General features: G+C 45.6%; 1 protein-coding gene across 1 annotated transcript in view; it reads right to left on the reverse strand.

Annotated features, from left to right (window-relative positions):
- MIB2 (MIB E3 ubiquitin protein ligase 2) overlaps window positions 1-3,885 on the reverse strand; it is a 33,103-nt gene extending 29,218 nt beyond the window's left edge. Inside the window, exons 1-2 of the mRNA XM_085242497.1 lie at window positions 3,734-3,885; window positions 3,259-3,390 (exon numbers count right to left, since the gene is read on the reverse strand). The gene's annotated coding sequence lies outside the window, so the exon portion shown is untranslated. The remainder of the gene's footprint in view (window positions 1-3,258; window positions 3,391-3,733) is intronic.
- Between the last annotated feature and the right edge of the window lie 6,222 nt (window positions 3,886-10,107).

Genomic DNA, 10,107 nt, shown 5'->3' on the forward strand with positions numbered 1-10,107 from the left:
CTGGCTTAAAAGCAGCAGCAGCTTTGTTAATGTTTTGTTCAGTAACAGTAGTTTTGTGCAAATCCTTTTAAGAAGCTTGACTCCTTGCTTTGACAACTCATCTCATAACCTCAATCCAAGAGGACCCAATTTCCTTAGTGTGAAATAATGAGTGAAAAACAAAGTGACAGCGTGAGCCACACTACCTATCACCAGCAGCAGAAATACAACAGTATTTTTAATGAATCAGCTCAATGTTGACTAACATACTACACTGATGGAATACAGAGTTGCAAGTAGGTCAGTATTTACTTTAGCCCCTACAAATGAGAAAAGAATCTCCAGGAGACACCACAGGTCAACCAAAAATCAACAGCTGTCTCTAGCTTCCCAGAGTAGATGCTGCAGTGTACCACAGAGAGGTGGAAGACCTTCCGTCAAGTCAGGCGTGCCTGACATTGAGCTATGTGTCACCATCAGCCAAATGCTACAAAACAATTTCCCTCCGCTGAGCACAAAAACTTCAGGCTTCAAATTGGTAGGATCAGTGCTCATCTGCTCACTGGAGAATTAAGAGTGATTATAAGTGAAAGTTCACACTGGGCATCTAGTGCATCTCTTATTACATCCCATAAGATAATTGCTCATGAGCCTGATGAAATTTCCTTCTGGCTTTTGATGAACTGTGCTCTCTCCAGGAGGGAGAAAAACATATCAGCTCCAGCCACTTGCTTTAATTGGACCTGACAGCTTGCAGATTGCTGCCTAAAGCCTTGAAAAGCTCAGTAGCTGAGCAAAATCCACTTTTTCCTCAATAGCATATTTCATAAAACCAAATACAACTCATCCAGGGAAACTGAAAAATCTCTGCTACTTAAAGAACAAGCTCAACTCGTCTACTAGGAATGGCTCAGATGTAGCTAACCGTGCCTTGGAGCAAAGCATGGGCTCAGTCATCTCGTGAAACTCCCTCCCAGCCCTATTTTCAATCACCTCAAAATGCAGAACCACACGGAAACATATCTCCCAAAGTCCAGAAATCTCTCCTTTCTTCCGATCTTGTTTGTGCTCTTACTTAGTCATTGGTCTAATATATTTCTCAGAGGCAAGAATATCTGGCCCAGAGCTGGTGGTGCTGAGCAGTTAGGTTTGTATGTCCTTCACACCAGCTGTCAAATCCTATTTTACCATGAAAACAAGGATTCAATAACATAAAAATTCACGGTCCTCTCATCTTCTTACACAACTGCCTTGTTCGTCCAGAATGGCAGTTATTTTCCCTAAAAAGTCATTAACAACCAGAACACTACCATTACTGCATGAGTAAGAATCAAGAGGAGGAGGAAGCACTGAGATCAAGTTGATGGAGCTGAATAGTGGGCTGAGCAGTGACTTGGAGAAAACACATTGTTATGATTCTGTGATATAATTATTTGTAGATTTTTTAGATTCAGGTGCCCTCAGTGGTGATTCAACAGGATCACAAACCACTAAAACAAAACTTCGTCCAACGTTTTAAAATGAAAGGAACCTTCCTGCATAGAGCAAGCTGCAGCATAAAACCATCTGAACCTCTGCTGAGCCTTGATATCTCATCCTACCAACCTCCAGATTCCCCTTCAGGCTTTTAGAACAGTCAACATTGCACTCCTGCCATTTTCCAGCCTAGAACTCGCCCTTTCTGTGCACTGGAAGCAGATCAAAAGGTTTAAGTCTAATCTATCCTGACATGCCTTTGGCTAGAGAGACATCAGCTGCGTAGGAGCAGAACGAATTGACTAGTAAGCTGTTTCTTTCCTTCCTGGTACTCAATAAAGGTTTGCGGGTCAGTACATACACCAATTCTCTTACAATTCTGCACATTTTAGGAGCACAGATGTTATCTTTCAGCTCTGGATAGCTTTACAGATGGAAATTGGAGCCACGCTTATGGATGGAATTGGTGACAGAGCCAAGAGAACATATATCCTCATTCTGTTCTCCAGAATCTGGCCCATATTAGTTACACAAGCAAAAAAAAATAAAAAAAAAAAAAAAAAGAAAGAAAGAAAACAAGAAAGAATGTGGATCAAGGTCCAAGATCAAGCTATTTACTGTCCTAATAGCACAGATACAACTCCACTGCTGCTTCTTCCCATGTACAGCTGGTCTAAATGCTAGGAGACTCACTCCCTATTCTGGGAAATTTCAAACAAAACTACAGCTCTCATTACAGAGGAAACAGAAACATTTAAATTCTGTACGTTTCCCAAGGAACAAAATCTGTCCACTTTTGAACAGATACATGCCTATCCCTCCCCATTCCAGCTTTGGTTATTTACCTGTCTGAAGTACAAACACACACCCAGCCCCTTCTGCAGCAGAAGAGCTCTCCAGTGCTAATGGAGCAGTAATTTTGATAAGAATCAAAACAATAAAATAGGCAGAGCAGTTCCTTTACAATCCCAAATACCAATCACAACAACAGGAGCTATGGGACTACAATGCGAGTCACCTGATACAACATCTACTGCCATATTAACTGGCCATCTTCAGGAAGAACTTCATAAAGGGAAACATCGTTGCCCAGTAGGAGTTAGCTGCATTAGACACAAAAGCAAACAGCTATAACTCAGAGCACAAAGCAAATCCCATAAAAGTATGCAGCTCGCTAGCTCTGCCAAGACTATTGAAGCCTTCTTTTTTAGATTTCTGCAATCAATATGACACAGATGTGCATTATTTACAGTAAACGAGGCCCTCATTTAATTCTTACTCAAGAAAGCAAGTTCTAGAGTTGAATGTCAGCAAGAAAATCAGACCAAATGCACACACTGCTTACAATACAGCTGAAGCACCCCCTTAAGTTTGTCCTCTGCTGTCACTGCTCTTTGTCAGTTCAGAAAAGATGGCAAATATAGAAACATGCAAGGGGTAAAAAAAAAAAAAAGGAAAAAAGCCACATGTGCTTCAGTTCTGAGTTATATTCATAACACAGCATATGCCCAAGCAATAGAAAATGCCCAGCAGGAATCATTTGCAATGTTTCAGTCAGTTTTCTCTGTAGCAAGCGAGGACACAACTGCAGAACCTGCTTCAGAGCAGGGAACAGCCACGTTCACAGCCTGTGGGGCAGCAAGCACTGGTCACCCAGAGGAAAAGCATCAGAAAATCAGCAGGAGCAGGCAGAGACATCCCACGACAGGCTCAGCCGTAGCTGAACGCAGCAGAAAGAAAACCAGCCACTGACCTACCCCCAGCCCAGTGCAAGAAAAAGGAAAAAAATAAATGGGCACAGACCCGGCAGAGAGGAGAGAAAGCAAAATCCGGAGAGCCCTTCAGACAGCTGCTGTCCTTAATCGACGGCCGCGTTCGTGCCCTTCCCGCATTCATTCTCGGTGCAGGAGCTGGACGCCGACCCGCTCCGCCGGCCTGGGGAGAGAAGAAAACGGGAGCTCAGGCGGCAGCAGCGCAGGCAGAGGGCAGCCCGGAACGGGCACCGAGCCCGGCCCCGCAACCGCGGCACCCGAGGCCGGCTCCCATAGGGCCGCAAGCCTCCCCGGCAGCAGCCCCGCGGCGCTCCGTGCCCGCTCCCCGAGCCAGGCGCCCGCAGCCCCGGACCCGGCACAGCCCCTCCGCCGCTCCTCAGGGCCGCGGCGCCGCCCAGGCCGCGAGGTGGCCGCACACCTCGCTGAGGTAACCCGAAGCCCGGAGGCGGAGCGGCTGAGGAAACTCCCCCACGAGCCTGGCAGCTCCCTCCCGGTGCCCCTCTTACCGGGCCGAAGAGCCGGGCCGGCCCCGCGGGTGCTGCAGCGGCGGCTCCCTTCGACCCCGCTCCCCCGGGGCCGCCAGCGCGCCCCGCCCAGGCCTCTCCCGCCGCGCTGACAGCCGCAGGGCACGCTGGGATATGTAGTTCTCCGAGAGCGCTGCTCCGCGACAGGGAGGCGCCGCTGACTACAAATCCCGTCCGGCACAGCGCGCTGAGCCCCGCGGCATGGGCCGGGCCCGCCAAGCCTCGGGGTGCGCGCCAGCGCCTCGTCTGAGGTGAACTGCGCGGGGCGGGAACGTGCTTTGCCCTGTGGTGGATGTCAGCGTTTGCTCCAAGCTGCGTTTTTCTAAACGATTGAGTGTTAGATTTTAAGGTGAGTTAGCTCGCTTTAAGGGTGATGCGGGGACTCGGTGCCACCACTGGTGTGCCATTGGCTCTGCAGGTGCTCAGGAGCTGCAAGAATGGCTTTTCCTGCAAGATCACTGCACGGTCTCCTGATCAGAGAGAGCAGAACGCTCTCTCACACTGACACTCATCAGTTGGTTGATAACGATGTGCACTCATGAATATGGCAGCATGACCATAAAGCACCATTCCTTTTCCTGCTCACCTGTAAGGAATGCTACCCAGAGCCCTGCAGCTCCAAAGGGCTCTGCACAACAGGCATTGCTTAGAGCTTATAAAGACCAAAAAGATCAAAAATCTGAGGTAAAATCCACAGCATCCCAGCGGCCCAGATCTGCCCAAAGCCAAATTTCTCATTAACATTTGGTAAAAAACAAAGAGAACTGCCCCTTTTGTCCTCTGTGCTGTGTAAAAGCAGTGTTGGCTGGACCATTAAAACGTCTACATTGGGATGGCCGTGACAGTGCAAAGGTGAAAAACAGTGGATAAAAGCTGACAGACTTTAATTGGACTTCTTGTCAAATAGCACCTTCCCGTCCCAGAAGGCTTTGCACTGTGGTTTTGTTTTGTTATTTTCTATTTTCCCGCAGAAAACTGTAGTATTCTGTAGTCCCAAATACTGTGAGCTACCGATCCCCTGCAGCACGGTCTGTGAGCAGTTCTGCCCTCTGGAAGTCTCATCCCGGTCAGAGAAGGAGTAGTAGTTCTGAATGCTGGAGAGAAACCCCTCCTCCTGCAAGGTCCCGGCCGCTTTTTTCCAATCGTGTTGCAGGGAATCTCTTTTTGCCCACTGGATGCCGCTGTTACACAGAAAGAGTCGCAGGCTGCAGGCTTCTGCCCCAGGCACCCCACCTAACAGGCATGCAGGACCAGCCAAGCTGCATGCATTCAGCCCTGTTAGCGAGCCTTTATTAGGAAAGTACTTCTCTTAACGTTTTACAGCTCGCTGACGTGCATGTGAGCTTGTGATGTGAGTCTTGGGCCATGCCTTGCCCGCATGATGGCAATTCCAGCAGCAGAAATCCAGAGATGTTTACTGAAGATAATTGAACAGGATTTTGGAACAAAATATATGCTGTTGGGGGGAAAACAGGTTGTGCAAGACGTGTCTTCAGGTGGTATATAGGACACTTTCCCCAGCAGCCATATTCTGCCTATTTTGCATGCTTAATATCTGAATTTGCATGCAGAAAGACTGGCTCAGAGAATTATCTCTTTAAAAGCAAAGCCTGGAAATGGCACCTTTCCCTGATTCACGTATTACAAATCTGTGCTGAGGTTATGATTACGCCCTGTGGTAATGCCTTCAGAGGCAATGACCTGGATAGAACAAAAAGGATATGTGATGCTTCCACTCTTTAGTGAGAACTGCAGTATTTCAAACTCAGCTGAGTCTCAGAACAAGCCAGAAAGTGACCTACATCCAACACTCAGCTTTGGGAATTAACTCTGAGGAAGTCCAATTCCACATCTAGGTCTCTCCTCTGAAGCAAATGGAAGCACAGCCTAATAGAATCCACACCCAAGGGGAATCCCTCTTTGCTTCTTGCCAACAACTTTTAGCACTGATTTTTTTAAACCACATTTCTTACTGGAGAAAGAATGACTTCAGGTCAATACAGATTTCAGGGTTTGAATCTTTGAGATTCTAAGAACTGAATGATTTCCTTTAATCCTGAGCCTTGGCCTTTTGGGAACTAGTCTAAACAACAGGAGATTTAAAATAAACCAAGAGTCTTTTCAAAGCTAATAGATGTATATGTTAAAAGGCCTGTGTCTATCCTGGGATGCCATCTGTATCCAATAAACCTAAAGGCAAATAAGGCAACTGATAAATAATAGGCAAAGCACGAGTCCAGCTTTGTGTGACATACAGGGGTGTAAATCTGATAACTCTTGAATTTGGTGGAGATTTTCCAGCTTTAAAATAGTGTAATTAACAGTAATGTAATGTAATTGGCCTGTGACCATTAAATAAATTATTCAGGCAAGTAAGACCAAGGCAGTGATATTGTTTTTAACATTTTGCAGTGAGTATTTGAAAAACTGATTGGAAGGGTTCCCAGCACACTCTGGAACTTGTCTGCATTCGTTTGTTTAAAAAGAATGTCTAGGAAAGGTGAAAGCTGCCTCTTTGGTTCAGAAGAGGACATGCTTGCTTAGATTCATACATTAAATACTAGTGCTGTGTGTGTTGGACCATTCTACCCATAAATAAGGAGCAATACCATCAAAAATTGGGAACAGCACTGCTAGTTTCTGTTGACAACATGAAGACTCATCTGTGCCAGATTCTCTGTTGCTATTACACGGTCATTTTCACAAATACAAATGAAGTGCAAAATACCAAGGAGCACGTAGCATTCTAATCCCATATAGGCTGAAAGACAATGGAAGAAATGTATCTTCATTCTTTTGCTATGAACTGATGGACATGATAGGGTCCTTAAGAAAGTTAGCCCTTTCCCTGACTTCCACCCCACCCACTTCAGCAGATGCACACCTAGAAGCAAGAGGGAAAGCTGCGTGATGAAAACAGGCAAAAGGTCATTCAGTTACTTAATCTAGCCTTAAAGTTAGAGGATTCCAAAATCAGAAATGTCTTTTCTTTTTAACATTTATTTGTCACACTGGATGAATGTGGCATATGGAATTCTGCAATGGAAGTCTGTCCGTGCTGCTATAATTAGCTAGCAATGGTGACAGCAGGCAGCTTTGCCTCCTTATTATCTTAAGACTCTCAGTGCTGTATTACGGCATGAATTTCTACCACATCAGAATGCTAATGCATGAGAAAGCTTGTGAGTGCAGCATCCTGCAGCATCAACATAGCCTTCAATATCCCAAAGTGATCCCAAGTGTGACTGCAGTGAAGTCAGTGGGATTACATCAGCGATGAATCAAGATTTTGCCTTCTTTTCCCAGCCACAGAGTAGAGAAGGAAGCTAATCTTCCATTTTTCCTGCTTCTGCAATTACTTGAGCAACTTATTCGTGTACCTGTGATCAAGTTCTGTGTGGCTGTAGATGAATATTTGGCATTGAATCTCCCTGCAAGGGGAACAAGGTTTTTATGCTTCTCTGGCTGTACTTAGTATGCTGTATACACAATCTCTGTATGTAATAGCCAGATTTGCAGCAGGAGAATTAAACCCTTTTGTAAAATTCTGTCACTTTTTAAAAGTAAACACGTGAAAAGCAAGCACGCCCTTTCAATCCTTAACAAAAGCAGGCAGCCCATTGCAGGTCCAGGTTTAGAGATCACTGCAGACATTAGCTTTGCTCATCTGCAAACCAAGGCATGAAATCCTATTACTGGTGCAGACACTGGGGAACTTGTCAGAAGGGACACTACATCTTTGCTACAGGACCATCTGAGCAGGCAGATGAGCAAGGAGTAAGGAAAGATGGGAGCAAACTGGAAGGTTTCAGAGGTAAAAAGCTTGAGTATCATCCTAACTGTCCAATGTTGTGTTCCTTGGGGCACTCAGCAGTGCTCTTCTGAACCCACCATTAACAGTCCTTCATCATCTCGAGAAGAGGGCCTTGAATTTGTATGCACCAAAGGGGCTTTTCCCTTTTCTAAATCATACAAACAGAGCTTGGAGAGCTGCTTTCCACGAGGTTTGTTACTTGGTGTTATGTAAGAATGAGAGCCTATGTGATTATAATTGCTTCTTGAGGTTGGGCTTGCAGGCAGTGCTGGCTAGAACATGCATTTTCGTGCAAGAGCCGAGTGCCTGCATGCCAAATGGGCTGTTTGTGTGTACAGCCACAGGATCTATGAGACTAACAGGCACTTGTGCAGATTTTATCTCCAAATATGGCCTCTGTTATTAGTGCAGGGAGGAAACAGGCAATAGTACTTTGATTCCTTTATGCTGCTCAGACAAGTAGAGCTGGAAATGCAGGTAGGTAACAAGCTCTGATATTTAGAGGTCTTTCTGTAACTGGTTTAATATCAGCTTGATAGTCGTGGAACTCTTCCATACACTAAACCAGAGTTGAGGTGTGATTGGCCATGGTCTCAAGGAGCTTATCTCCAAACAGGCTCGGTGGAGATAACCAAGATAGCTGGGCCAGCATGCCATACTGAGGCAAAAAATGTGAAAAATACATTATAAGAAATGGCCCCATTGGCTCCCTATGGAACCTTCTAATGGATCCTTTAGAAGCTGTCACTTCTTGTTACGGGAAGGAAGGAATGGTTCAGCTTTCCCACCCCTGACTGTTAGAGAGGCTGAGATGAAGGCTGCTCCTGAGAACTGTTTAATTTAAGGCCCTCATTTGCTAAATGTTTGTACCCCTCATTTCTTATACTGGACGCCTGTTCATCCTGTGCCCTCCAATATTTGGGCACTGATACTTTCAGTGTGTCTACCTGGATGTCAGTTGCAAGTCCCATAAAGGATTTAGGGTTATACTGTACTGCTTAGTTGCATAAAAAGGGTTGTGGATGTTGCCAGTTTGACAGGTAGGTTTATAAGTACAGCTGTGAAACTGCTGTCCCTAAACAATAAAGCCTCCCCTCTGTATCCTCCTAGCACAAAGGTACGTTTCTTACAGGCATTTTTTTTTTTCAGACAATAGGCTTCTTGGCAGCATTTACATAACCTGGTTGAAAACATTCCTGCAGCCAATTAGATGCCTGCTCTGAAATCCAAAGCTCTGATTAAAGTGATGGACCTTTCCAGGACTGTAATATCTGTACAGATGGTTAATATGCATGGCTTGCTCTCCAGGGGGAAAAAGTGGCTTTTTTTTTTTTACAAGTACCTACAGTCTGAGCTTTCCAACGGGAAGTGCTGTTTCATTCAGATTATTATTTGAAAGCCATCATCAGATTAGAGGAGGCAAAAGGAGATGATCAGATAATCCCTGAGGCACAAAAGGTTTTGATACGGATTTCAAGAGCGCTGTCACCTGTGGTCAGTTTTCACAGCTCAGGGTGCTTCACTTTCATGAGAACACTCAGGCTCAGTAGCTGTGCACAGAAACGTGGGGTGTTGTAGCAGTTTGTGAAAGAAAGGAGCTTCTGAGCTGGCTTCTCAAATGATGGGTGATCTCCTGGTAAGTCCTGATCTCACTGGGGTCCTGCAGTTGTTTAGCTTTCCTTGAAAATTAGAAAACATCCTAGAGGAACAGAGAACAGATACTGCTGCTGTGGGCCCTGAGATCTCTCCATACATAACGTGGAAGAACAGGACCAAAAGGGAGGATTTCAGCCCTGGCTGCTGGGGATATGGGTTCTGCTGGAACTCCAGTAGCAGGCTGCACAGCTCAAACAGCACAAACACTGACAGAGCACGAGTGAGAAGCAAAACCCTTTTGCTCTCTGCTGGGCTGCAGTTTCCCTGGCTCTGTATCTGGTGCAAAAATACAGAACTAAAACTGTAACTGAGTTTCTTACAATGGTAGAATAGTTAAAAGTGATAGATTGGAGTGACTTTATCAGTGGAAGTTCTCAGATTGGCATTCCCTAATTCAGGATTTTAACCTTTTCCAGAGTCCTCTCTGTCAAACCTCAGGAATCCCCAGCATTTCTCAGGCAGGAACCAGCACATGAGGAAGTAATTAATGAGAGCAGGGAAGGAAAAGAAAAAAAAAAAGAATGTGCTGAATAGATGCAAAGCTGAGACTCAAATCCCTCTTTCCCCAGGCTGCCTTCTCAATCCTCAAGATGCAGACAAAAGACATTCCAGCTCCTGACAAACAGCCTGGGGAGATGCTGAAGCATCCATCAGCCCCACGGGACATTCCTGACTTCTGCAGAGGAGCATTTGGACTGAAGGCTGGCTGATGCACAGGGGCTGTGCAGTGTGGGTGGAGTTCTGAACCGAGGATACCTGAATCAGCAGCAAGATTATCCCTGGTCCCATGTCAAATGATCTGGCAGGCATAGGTTGAGTGAGCATCATGTTAGAGGGATTCTGCTTTTCAGAAAGGCCTGAGCACTAAACTTCAGATATTTTGTGT

This window comes from Meleagris gallopavo, chromosome 23 (assembly GCF_905368555.1).
Source record: "Meleagris gallopavo chromosome 23, MGAL_WU_HG_1.1, whole genome shotgun sequence".
NCBI classification, from domain to species: domain Eukaryota; kingdom Metazoa; phylum Chordata; class Aves; order Galliformes; family Phasianidae; genus Meleagris; species Meleagris gallopavo.